Source organism: Tetrao urogallus (assembly GCF_951394365.1).
Source record: "Tetrao urogallus genome assembly, chromosome: 2".
NCBI classification, from domain to species: Eukaryota; Metazoa; Chordata; class Aves; order Galliformes; family Phasianidae; genus Tetrao; species Tetrao urogallus.
Window position 1 is genome coordinate 95,104,547 of NC_136814.1, and position 13,569 is coordinate 95,118,115.

Below are 13,569 nucleotides of genomic sequence, written 5' to 3' on the forward strand. Positions count from 1 at the left end.
TGTCCAGCAACTCCGGCATCCTGACAGGATGATGAATGCTCTGAATCACCTCAGGATGTTGTCGTCTCAGCTCCTGTCTGTGTTTGGATAGGGCTGCGACGATGCACGTGGACATGAGGTCTGTGCTGTGAACCAATGCTGTTGGTCATTTGAGTGGGGGATGCATTTATTCTGTTATAAAAGAGAGTCTATTGATAATACTCCTTGTGAAGTTAACGAAACTCTTTCAGAAAGAAATGGAAATGTATTACTCTCTCTCAGAAATAACTGTCCTGGCAATTTCCTATGGCTTTAGTTTGCCTTTTTGTTCTTTCTTGACAGTAGGATATTCTCTTGTTTTTACCAGATCCCAAGTCATCATCTCAATTTACATGTGAAGCAACAACCAAAATCGACCAATTGTGCTACAAAACCTATGATTAATATCTTGTCTCCATGAGAGACAGAACTATTTCACCGGTAAGACACAGAGTGTGGATTTCACTTAAGGAAGGATAGCTGATCTAATCAAGGCTACCTCCCTCACTGATTCCCCTCCAAAATTGTAATAGTGTTACAATTAATCTCTCACACAACATAGCCCATACCTCCTTCCCACCTACTGAGAACTTGCATGAAGAGGGGAGATTTAGATTGGGAATAAAGGAAAAAGTTTTTATACAATAAGGGGAGCAAGTCACTGGCACAGGTTGCCCAGAGAGGTGGTGGATGCTCCATCCCTGGAGATGCTCAAGCTCAGGCTGGTTGAGGCTCTGAGCACCTGATGGAGCTATGGGTGACCCTGTTCACTGCAAGGGAGCTGGACCACATGACCTTTAAGGGTCCCTTCCGACTGAAATGATTCTATGACTAAGAGCTGCAGAACTGTCTTATAAGTCTGGAAGTGCTGGTCACAGCAGAGCTGTGTGCAGAGAGCTGTGTGATGAGCCAGGATATAACTGCACATGCTGTGCAGTCGCTGTGTCTACAGGTCAGCGGCATGGCTTGCGTAGCTGATTCCAGAGCTGTGCTACAGTTTCTGTCGGGCATCTGTTCTGGGGGCTTTAGAGCACCATATGGTTTTAAAAATCACAGTCATAATCTTGTTTCCCCATTGGAACCCTGTCTTGAAGTAGGAATTATGATCTTTCATGAGAGGAGGCTGGAAGAAGTTGTTGTGTTTAGATTAACTAAAGTTATGCGGAGATTTGGTGCCTGAAAGGAGGTTAAGCATTGGTAGATTATTGTATTGGTATTGTTATTTAAATGTAAGACAATGTATAAAACGGGCATTGATGAAGTTACACTGTGAATTAGAAGATCTGGTATTTTCAGAGCAATGAGATTGTGGAGCAACTTTCCTGCACTGAGAGCTGCGAGCCCATCTGCTTTGAAATTGAGTCCTGATCAATCTATAAAAGTGCTTATGTGATACAGTTGCCTGAGATAGCAGGAGACTAAACTCCAGAAGCTTTCCAATTCCTTGTTTCTATTTAATGTTGCTTTTAATGCTTATTCCATGTATAATTTAATGCACAATTTACTGCACAGCACTATCATCCATTAAATAAAAATATTAATTTCCTTTAGAGCATTTTAGAAATGCTGTCATCCTGCTAAACATTAACAGTGTTATCTGTGTAACACCATTATGAAATGGATGGCATTATCTTTTCTTATGTCCAGGAAATGAAAAAATAACACCTCTAGATACCTGTGTGGTGAAATATAAGGATTCCTTTTGCAGCGTGTTGGACAATCAAAGGCTTACATTTCAACTTTCTAATGCTTACATGTATTCAGAGTCCACTTCTCACTGACTTTAGATGTGCCTATGGATGTTCAGCATCTCAGCAGCTCACATAACAAATTACTCAACTGAGGTGGGGCAGAAAATGAGGAATACACATAACACAAATTCCTTAGATTTGCATGTGAATTTGAGGATGGAGTTAGAATTCAGCTTTCTAGAGGTTTAATCATTTGCCGTAACTTTAAGGCTGCTTTCCCTTTCTTTACCTCACCTTTTGCTCAGCTCTTGCCCATATTCTCCCTAGTCTTGCCCTCCTTCCTGTAATTCCTTACCCACTTCTACTCACTGGCCTTTTCTTTTTCTCAGCTCCCAAGAAAACCTGTGAGTGGAGGACAGGGCTTGCTTAAGAGGACTGAACATTCGGTAGTCTTATGTGAGAGCTGGACTATGGAGGCTTGAGAAAATGTACTGGCAAATTTTAAGACGTTTCCTGAGCATACTCAAATTGATTTTTTTTGTGAAGTTTACCACATTTGGGTAGTTTTCCATGAAACCTGCAGAAGACTTGACCTCAACTGGCCAACTTCTTGCTAAGTTTAAAGGAGCCACTCTAGATGGTTTGGAGACTTGGGAACAAAGGAATAAGGTGAAGGTCTTTTGTTACACTACCGTATTTTGTGTTTACTCTGTAAAGGTGCCGGAGATTGACAAAAGTGCTCTTCATGTTAAACCTACATTAAAGGTAAAAAGACACCCATCTACGAGGCGAAAGCATCACCATTGTCCAGTAAGTAACACATAACTGTGAGCTTCTGGGACCAAGCTCTTTAGACTTTATTCAGCCTGACTCCACATTGTATCTGCATTATGCTGTGAGGAAGGCCACAGGACTTCCTATGTTTTGAAAATACTTGCAGGGTTCGTTCATTACTGTGTTAAACAAGTCACTTCAGGGAGGGCAAGCCTCTAAAGGAAGTTATTGAGTGTGTAGGCTTATAATGGGTGCAGTTTTTCTGCAGACTGTGTCCTCATGGGAGAAGAAAAATCACAACATGTCTGGGTTAGGAAGGTGAGTGTCAGTGTGGGGTGGTGGCATTGAATTTCATGTCTACTGCTGTTCACCATTTGTCTGGTTTAGCTTGCTGCATGTTAAGTGTATCTGTGCTGAGAGTCATTTGTCTTTGCTGCTGAAGGATGATGCTGATGGTTATTGATACCTGCTGCTGGGGTAAATGCTGCGGTAGCCTGATAGACTGGAGCAGCTATTGATCATGGGTGGTAGTAAAATCTCAGTATTTGACACTTGCTTTTTCATACCATTGCAGTTGTTAATGTTAAATTCCACCTCTCTCTCTGGATTTGGAATTACTGTCACGTTATTGCATATAACTGTGTTTCTCTGCATCTTTTCCTTCTGCATTGTGTGGTACAGAGGAGTGGAAGAAACTCTGGGGAGTGCAGTCAAATCTCTTTTATCCAAGTGAGCTGCCTACCTCCCTGCCACAGGCCTGGGAGGATGCTGGCTGTACACAGAGCAGTTCCTCTTTGTGCTGTTTGGATAAGAACACAGGCCTGGCAGTGCTGGCCCCAAGCAGGTCCAAAGAACCTCTTGCAGAGTGGCTCTTAAGCCTTAGGGCCAGTCTAGGCTGCAGCTGCCAGAAGAGAGCTGTGAAGGAGTCCCAGAGGGGATTCCTCTCCCGAAATGCCATGCATGGGTCTAGCGAGGCCTAGGGACAAAACTTTTGTAGATATCCCTTGTGCCTCTTTTTGTTTTACCTGTCCCAAAAACTGTGACTTGCAAGGGGAAGGGCAGAGGAGCCAGCTGGGGCTAAATGACATCCATGAAAGTTGAGGTGTGTCTTTTTTTTATGGAAATGAAACAAACAGTCTTGTAATGGATTCTGTTCAGTTAAATGCAACTTGTTCTGCCAAAACATAATAAAGCGCCCGCTTTTGCATGAACAAACAGGAGTGGCAGAAGTCACAGAGACTGCCAAGTAAATGTTATCCTCCTGAAGCTTCTCCTATTGGGAGGTAACAATAGGACCCCTAGAATTAAGATAAATGCAGCTAATTTCCTCATAATGGTGATTTGATTATTCTTTCTTTACAAGTAACTAGTTCCCTTTTCTAATTATATAGCTTGCTTTTATCCAAGAAAAATTACCCAATTTACGAGAGTGAACCATTAAAGTCACTCATCTGTGAAGAGCTTATTGTAGTGCCAGCTTCAGAAAACATCTATATTGCAAGGGATACATATAGATTTTTGTATCTTCTGCTGTTTTGCTAACGGTCGTGACAAATGAGAAAGCAGATAGCAGGAATGGATGTGCAAGTGGAAATGAAGTCACGGGGCTGGGAGCATAGAACCTTACACCCATGTAGCATGTCTTTAAAGCAGGGAGAAGGTCTTGGAGGGAAAGGGGGTACGGAGGAACAAGACAGAAATGTGTGATGTTATGCTGGTGGTTGGCGACCCTGCACATGGCAGGGGGGTTGAAACTAGACGACCATTATGGTCCTTTTCAATCCAGGCCATTCTGTGATTCTATGATTCCTTCTCTGGCAGCTGCTCTAGGGCTCTCCAAAGGGGGGATGGGACTTCACCCAACCCGACTGCACAGCGGGATGGGAGTGTTGGTGTGTAGCCAGGAGCATGGTGAGTTTGGGAGAGAGCTCAGGTTCCGCTGGTAGGCTGCTGCTGGCTGCTCTGATTAGTCTGGTTGTCCAAAACTGTGTAGCAAGGGATGTAAGCAACATAACTGGTGCAGAGATGTACACCCTCCTACTAATGATATTAAATCAAACAACAGTTGCAAAATGTAGACAAGCATTTGATCCAAAAGCATCCATTCTCTGTATAAGTAAAACATAATCCTTTGCTCTATGATATTATCATATTAATGATGATAGATATTGAAGGTCAAGGATTTGTCTGAATTGGGAAGCTGACTGTTAAAGAAATCAAAAGAAGCATCTGTACAGTTATGTAAGCTGGGGTAATTCCCCATGTGAAAACTGTTCTAGAAAAAAAGCCACTTTTATTCTGAAATGCTTCTGCTAAGGGATCAATAACAGCAGAACTGCAATTATCAGATTATTCTCAGTGTTGGCAAACCATAAGAACAAAGGATATAAGGGAGAGGACAGAAAAGATGGGGTAGGAAAGAAGGTAGAGAAGCAATGCCTGTGGGACAACTATCCAGACTCCTGTGAACTCTGCAAGCCAAAATAAAGGTTGTAGAAAGAATCAGAACAGAAGTTTGTTCCAAGGTAAGCTATTTTTTTCAAACTCTGTTTTGAAGTGTTCCTGTGTTAGCTTCCCATGCCAATAGGATGTGTGCATACCGAACTTTTTCTTACAATCTGTAATGGAAAGAGGCTTGGTTATGAATTTATTTAGGACTCAATACAGCCTTCTTTGTATGCAGATCAGAAATCTGAAGACTATGACAAAGCATGTTAGGTCCCTACCTGGTTGTGATTGCATGCCCAGTACACAATAGTGATTTATATGCAGAATGAAATAATTTTTCAGTTGAAAAAGGGGATGACATGTGCATGTATGTGTGTATGCATATATGCATATTTTAGGCTTAAAGCTCTTTGATAAGCCAAGAACAGGACACTATGTCTGCATCTTTAATAATTGAGCTTCTTGTAGTGTTTAGCATACAACATCTTTGCTTTACTGAAATATTTTATCACGGTCATATACTGTGATTATAAGCAAGCTGCTTAATGATGACCCATGCTAATGCAAATTGTATCACTTAACTACTTGCATTAATATTGTAGGAAGCCTCAGATACATGGAATGAGCATCCATGGAGTTGCAAGCAAGAGAAAAGATTGAGACTAGTGAAAGAGGTCTCTAGGCAATGAGTTGTCTCCTACATTAGTGGGATGAGCTTACCTATGGGAAGTTTTCCCTTCTGGAGAAACCTAAGTGAGAGATACTCCCTCCACCCCTTTCTTCTCTTCCCATTCTGCTGCTAATGAGAGTAAAGCTTTCAGTTGAGGTAAACAGCTATGCCTACAATATGTAGCCCCGAAACATCAAGGTAACACATAGTGGTTTGCTGTGTTAGGTAATACTTTTTCTGTAGTGGGAGATACTTCTGAATAGAGAGACTTAAATGTGAGACTCATTCATGGATGAGTAGATGAGGAGTTTAGTGTGAGGGTACTACATGTTCACTATGGCAAACAGGGATACTGGGAGGAGTTTTTAGATCTAATTTCCATGTACTTAAACACTGGAGACTTTCAAACAGAATACACAACTGTAATTAAATTCTGATATTTATTTCATTCTGTTTCTTTATAGAATTCCTTCTAGTGCAGCTAAATTGTTCTTGTTCTTCTCAAATTATTCTTGTTTGTGTAACTTTCAGTAAAGTGTTTTTCAGCGGTTAATACTTACTGATACACAGCTAGCATGCTCCCTCCTTGTTCTTACCAACAGGGAGTTCTGTGAATTTGTTTAATTTATGTAAGTTTGAGCATCATGTTTTTTATAAAACTGCCTATGCTTAGAAGTTATGCATGGATCATCAAAATGGTAAGATAATTAAGAGGAAAGCTTTAGTATAAAAGATTTCGTTAACTATATCAAGTGTTCCATAAATCTGTTTTTCTAACATCACAGCAATCTTAGCTACTTTATTCAAAACTTTCCAAGTTTGATATTTTTTATTTCCTTGGTTAATTTTAAATATAGAGTGATTTTCTTATATTTTCCTTATCTCCAGCATAAGAAACTTCTCAAAGCTGAAGTTTTATTGATCGTTACTTTTCCAGCAGCCCCTCCTTGTGTTTCAGCAGATAACACTGGATCAGAGCCAGAGCTGTTCCTGGCTTCATTCCAAACATTTCCCTGAAAATGAATACACAAACTGCCCATCCTTCCTAGACTATGGACTCTGTATGCATAATACAGAAGAAACGTCTGGTTTTGTAATGTGATGCCAAAAACAAAGCTTTCATTACTCCTTGTGAATAGGTATTTCTTCTTAGTGTACATAACTTAAAAAATATGTCTTTGCTGTTATTGTGGCTGTCATACTATTCCATTCTGGAATCTGGAATATTATAAAAATGAAATACTATATGAGAAGTGAACCTTGACAGACATTTTCCTAGAACATGTCTGAAGCGACCTTTCTGGGAACAAATGAATAAAATTCATCCTTCTCAAAGCAACGGTCAATTTGTTCTTAAGAGCCATCAAATCTGTGGCTTGTACACATATTTTGTCTAGTGAAAAAGCACAATTTTCCTTTCTTCTTTTAGATGGAAAATGGCAATCAGTTATACCTCTCAAGTCTGGAAGGCCTTTCTGCTTGAAATGCTCTTTGAGTCTGGGTCATGACACAAAGTGCTGCGCGTTGGCGTTGGTGTAATGGGTTTTCTTTTTTGACCAGCACCCTGTTGTCTTCAGGTTTTTAAACTGTAAGACAGTTAAACCATTTTAAACAACTCATCCTGACTCCAAATATTTTTGTAAGAAAATAGTCCTTTGGTGAAGTTGACTAGAATGGCAGGTAGCCATCAATGAGGGCAGAAAACCATTATGTACGTAGGAGAATATTGTAACCGTCTCTGCTAGGTAGCTGCCCAGGTACCATGCTGGCATGCTGGCAGCAGTCTATGTAGACATGATGTGAAATAACAAAGACTTCACCTGGCCAGCAGTTGTTTGAGAAGTAATTAGTTCTCCAGTTTCATAAGCTTACAAAGGAGCTAAGAACCATTTTGGAGTCTTGTGGAATAATTAGAATTTCCGCATCGAATTTTTGTTGAATATGTATTAACTCTTACAGATTAATAGGATGATGTATCCTGGAATATAAACGCTGTTTTACAGGATTTTGCTAGGACACTCCCCAAAAAGACACGTGAGTTTCTCCCTTGTAGGTACAGTTCTGAGTTCCTGAAATTTTGAGCATGGAGGCCCTAGCATCTCTTTGTTGCCTGCGGAAGGCATTTCCAGAGGACAATTCTTCCCATCCCACTGAGACTCTGGAAAAGTCTCTTTCCAGATCCTTTAGCAGCTGCACTCCTAACAAGATGAAACTGGCTGAACATAAGGCAAAGGCTAGCAATATGAGAGCAGTTTGATAAATATTCATCATGGCTGAAGTTTCCTCCTCATGGACCAATACAGAGACTATATATTATTTGAGTGGAGACTGAGTTCACTCAGGAGGTGCCCAAGTGGTGGTCAGGCCCTCACTGACACTGTATGTAAAGCTGAATTTCATATTGTTTAAAGCATCGTTTGTCAGGACCCTGATTTCTCTAGATTTTCTCCCTTTGTATCACACATACTTTCATTCAAAATCATACTTCCTTCAGGTGGAGAGGAATATTCTGCACTGCTGATGCAGTTGACTTTATGATTGTTGGCACACAGCAGTTTAATAGGTTTGAGCAAACAGTAGTTGCAGAGCCCAGTAGATACAATGATTGTCATCGGGAGTCATTTAGTGCTTTCTTTTACAGGGCACAAACTCCCTGTGACTCACACTAACAGGATAAGGTCAGATTTTCATGTGGCGTAAATCAGAGGAAAACGTTGCCTGTGGTAATGTGTGCGTTTTCTGTATTAAATTAATTAAAGATTTTTTTCTTGTATGCTCCTTGTAAGATTTATATAATCTGAGTCAGTCCAACCCTGCATCTGAAATTCTTCTGTTGTACTTTTCTGGACACTTTCTGTTTCACATGAATCTCTGTGATGGGAAACTTGGAACAGAACACCAACTGCAAGGTGAGACCGTATTGATTTAGACAGTGGTTTAATGCTTTCTTTTTTTCTCTGTCCAGTACATTCTCATACTTTGTCAGCTCTTTAGAGTGTTTCTGAACACTGTGCAAATGTTCTTATTTTGCTGACCACATCAATACTCAAATATTTTTTCCAAGGCTGTAGTTGATAACATGAAGTTTTCCTCGTTTTTTGTGTTGCCCACTCAACCAGCGTCTGTTAGATCTGTATGCAGTTTTTCACAGCCTTATCTCAGGCTTCTGTTTTGACTGTCAAATAACATCATGTCACTTGCAAATTCACCCTGCTCAATCACTTTTCCAGATCATTAGTCGAGACATTGAGCAGCACTCTGCATCTTTAGGCACTGTGCAGTTAATCTTTGGCCTCAGTGAAAGTAAAGCACATATTCCCACTTTTCTGTCTGCATCGGTGACAACAGCAGACATTAATATGGCTGATAAGGCAACTAAAATAATCTTTTCCTGTAGATCACAGCATTGGGTGAAGTTTGAGCCAGTTTGGATAAAAGATCACACTGTGAGCAGCTGTGTTGGCCTCAGAATCTCAGAGTGGTTCCAAGAAATCTGTAGGAGTTGCAGGAGTGGAGCCCACAGGTAAGTGTTTCCTCCTGCACACAGTGTCACGCAGTTGCTGTATCTGTAATCTAACCACCAAGGTGCCTCCAATGGGCAGATGAAGTCTTGAAGGGGAGTGAAGTGTGGGCTAAGGTGATAGATGCATGTTCTGTTCTCTAAGTATGCACAAGCCTCCCTGATGCATGGAGATGGTACAAAGTGGACCAGCCTGTGCTGGGATCAATGGCATTCTGTGCCATTTTTTCCTTTCTCCTGCCAGTCTTTCTGGCTGTTACCAGAAAGGGATATTTCTGCACATTGCTTGTCATTACTGTGGTTCATTCAACAAGCATGGAGGAGTATGGAAGTCTCACAATCCCTAGAAATTCAGCTCTTTTTTTGGATAATGTTACATTCCCAGAGATTCAACCTAGGATGACTAAGACTTGGCATCTTTCACATTCCCAAATGATTGCCTGGCCCCATGTCAGATATGGGCCTTCCACCATTCTTGTGCTGCTGAAATATCAATGCTGTTCCATTGCAAAAGAGCTACTTAATGTCCATGTTTAAGCATAAGAGCCTTATGTGAGACATTCCCTTACTTAATTCATGTCATCCCTCAGATGTTCACAAGCAGCTTGTGGAAGGTATGGGTTGGGGTGTGAGGAGAAACGTGTGAGTGCATGGGGAAAATGGGATCAGATATCAAAATATCAGGAAAGAATTCCCTGCTGAGAAACTGGAGAAAAAAAGAGTCGTTTCATTAGTTGGAACTAGATGGGTATGTCTAGTCCAATTTGGCAAGGAAGATCCACTTTTCAACACTTCACTAAGGCAGCTTCTGCAGGAGCCATTCGGGCAGGCCTCCTCTCAGGTTTGTCATTAATTACAAACAGTAGAATTATACTCTGGATGCCTTTGGGAAGGCAGTAAGAGGGACACTGGAAAGCCCTGTGCTGGCTCAGCGAAGCACAAGAGAAGATTCTGCACACACGTCCAGGTGGGGGAATGCCTGGTTGACAGCTTCTGCTTCAAATGCCACAACCTTGTGATTCACTCAGACTGCTGTGCAAGTGTAGCCTAAACCTGTATGCTAGCCTGCATCTCCCTCCTTCTTTCTGCCAAAGCAGCCACAGCATCTCTTGAACTTGAACTTGTTTTTTTCAACAAAAAATGCCTGGCATCTTAGAGCATCCCAAAGAGACCTCAGTAGGACTTTCAGTGCTCACACATTCACTTTATTACTGGTAAAAATGAATCTTCTTATACCTCCTGGCATCACACTTCAGTTTCTCAGCCCTGCATCTCATCAGTAAGGAATTTTAACATTTTTTAGCTAGAAATATGAGGTGCTCCTATTTTGCTGCTAAATGATGGCCTTCACAAGGCCAATGATAACAGAAATTCTGGTGTTAATCACTAAGTACATGACCTTATACTTTGTGATCTTCAGTTTTATCCTGCTTGTGTTACCTTTAGCCTGCCTGTTTAAAAAAAAATGATCTTCCTTTGCAATGACAGAGACTTAGAATGTAATGTGCTCTAGTTTCACTAGTATGTTTTCATTTTCTTGTGCCAAGGTCATTAATGAAAGTATTAAAGAAGACCTGTTGCAAGGTCCCAAGCTTGAAGAAGACCTAATTAGGTGTGCAGAGTGTGTTTTGAAGATAAACAAGGGATGCAGCACAAATCCTGCCAAGCAGCCTAATCCCAGTGACTTCTGTGGAGTTATTCTGGTTACTCGAAAGCTTCTCCTTCAGTTCAGTCTTTTGTTCTGTGCACAGATAGCAAAACAGTGCCCTCTGCCAAGGCCTGAGCAGCTTTTTAAGGACAATTAAATAATTTGGAAGAAGCATGTTTAGACAGATAATACCACTGTTGAGGTGGAGATGGGACACAAATACTAGTGTCTTACTGCTGAGCGCATTTTGCAGCAACTTAGTAAGGACATAAACGTAGAGAGCATCCTGTGCAGATGTGGGAAGAGGCAGTGGATATACCAGCAGTCAGATAAGGAGCCCTCACAGAAATGCTGTGTGCTCTCAGGGGCACAGAATCAGAAATGGATTGTGCTCCTGGTGTGACTCAAACAGCTGCTTGTGAAAAATAGATATGCCTCTGTATAAGGCATTAGTCAAGCTTATTACATGTCTACTTGGGTTTGGGGTACTATTATCATGATTCATGTGCACATTTTACCTTATTCTATGTGAAGAATTAATCATACTTTCTGTGAAATTGAAAGATATTTTTTAGTGATTTTTGATAAATAACGAGGAGTACATCAAGGTAAACATCGAGCAAAAATCAGTATTAAGCATTTGCAAAATGTTAGGAGTATCAAAGGCAGAGAGCTCCAGGGTGGTTATCTACCCCTGCACAACCCCAAGAGCTGTTTTGCTGCAGTGTATGAGCCCTTTTCCTGCCCTCCTCTTCTCCTGATTGTACTGATGCTTTGCACAAAAGAGAAGAATACGAAGTTGCTTTCCATCGTGTAGGGATCAGCTCAGTGCAGTTACCCTTTTGTCTTTTCCTCAAGTTTGCATCACCATACTCATATTCTTTCTAGACATAAACAAATCTGAAGTTACAAGGATTTAATCTTCCCAGCTTTTGCTGGCCCCCTGGGCCTGTTGTATTAAGGCAGTGCCTTGCTCTTCTGGCCATTTTTAAAAAATACCATGGATGTTTAGATATCCAGGGAAGGAGCAGAAGGCTAGAGGGCTGTTACCTGAGAGAGATTTTGGTGTGTGTGCGTCTCTGTTGGGTTGATGGCTGCTTTAAGTACAAGGTAGCAAGGTGCAAGAGAGTTAAATTAGTAAGTGGGCAGCTTTAGGGCTGTTGTTACTTTGAAGGATGTCATTGTCAAGCACATTGCCAGCAGTCAAGATCAGATTTTTTTTAATGATCTTGGGACAGAGTATGAAAATACATTCTGTTCCCCCAGAATATGTCCCCACACCAAAGACGAGCACACGTCCACCCAGTGTGAGCATCACCAGAGAGGTGGTCAGTACACAGCCTCCATGCTATCAGAGACCACCAGATTTGGCCTAAGTTCCTGTAAGTCCAGCAGGCCAGCATGAAGTACTGCAAAATGACAGGAAAGCTGCAGAGAAATCCCCTACAGCAACTCTCAGAATTGCTTTCTTTTGGCAAGTGTCTGCAATGCCTGAGCTCAGCAATTTCCCTCATCACAATAATTGATGCTGGCTCAAAGCTGAGGGCGTTAATTTAATTGTAAGCCAGCAACATGTCTCTAGAAGTTGTTTTTTTGTTGTTGTTTTTTTGGTGTTTTTTTTTCCCCTTGTTCAGTAAGCACTGTTAGGATAAAATAACTTTTCCCTTCAACTGATGTGGTTTTGCTTTAGCTGTCTCTGGCCTTTGGCCAACAAGGCAAGGGAGGTGATTCTGCTCTAATCTGCTCTGGTGAGACACCATGTGCAGTGCTGTATACAGCTCTGGGGCCCTCAGCACAAGGACATGGACCTGTTGGAGCAGGTCCAGAAAGGGCTGGAGCACCTTTCCTGTGAATACAGGCTGAGAAAGTGGGGGTTATTTAGCTTGGTGACAATGAGGCTCTGGGGAGACCTTATTGCAGTGTTTCAGTACTTTAAGGCTTGCAAGAAGGCTGGAGAGAGACTTTTTACAAGGGCATATAGGGATAGGACAAGGCATAACGGCTTTAAACTGAAAGAGATTAGGTTTAGATTAGATATAAGGAAAAAAATGTCTTATTGCTCGTATTGCTGAGCGCATTTTGCAGCAACTTAGTAAGGACATAAACATAGAGAGCGTCCTGTGCAGATGTGGGAAGAGGCAGTGGATATACCAGCAGTCAGATAAGGAGCCCTCACAGAAATGCTGTGAGGTGAGGAGGGAGGTGATGTACTGGAACTGGTTACCCAGAGAAGCTGTGGGTGCCCATCTCTGGAAGGGGCCAAGACCGTGTTGGATAGGCCCTGGGCAGCCTGATCTGGTGAGAGTTAATCAGCCTACGGCAGGGGTTGGAACTAGATGGGCTTTAAGGTTCCTTTCAGCCCAAGTCATCCTATGATTCTGTAGATTTCTTTGATGTAATTCTCCGTCATCTAGGCAATCAGCTAAGTGAAGGAGGAAGCAACAAACATTGTGGTGGATGTGGAAGGACATTTTGGGGGGATGCAGAAGATTTCTTGTTGTCTGTGATCTTACTCGTTTTGAGGAGTTCTTTTTGTAGGCTCTGAACATTTGCTGTTTAATATATCATGTGATACCTTCTGGAATGATCCTTTCCCCCTGTCTGCGGAGTGATGCCCAGCAGGGACTCAGAGAACCTGAGCAGTCAGGTCTTCAGACACAATGTGCAGTAGCAGGCCGTGTTTGCTTTTATTGATGCCTTGTTACCATTCTTGCACCCTAGCTCTATTTTCTTTATTTTTATTACCATTACAGGCTTTTTTTTTTTTTTTTCTGCATTGAGCACCAACTAGTGATGGAAA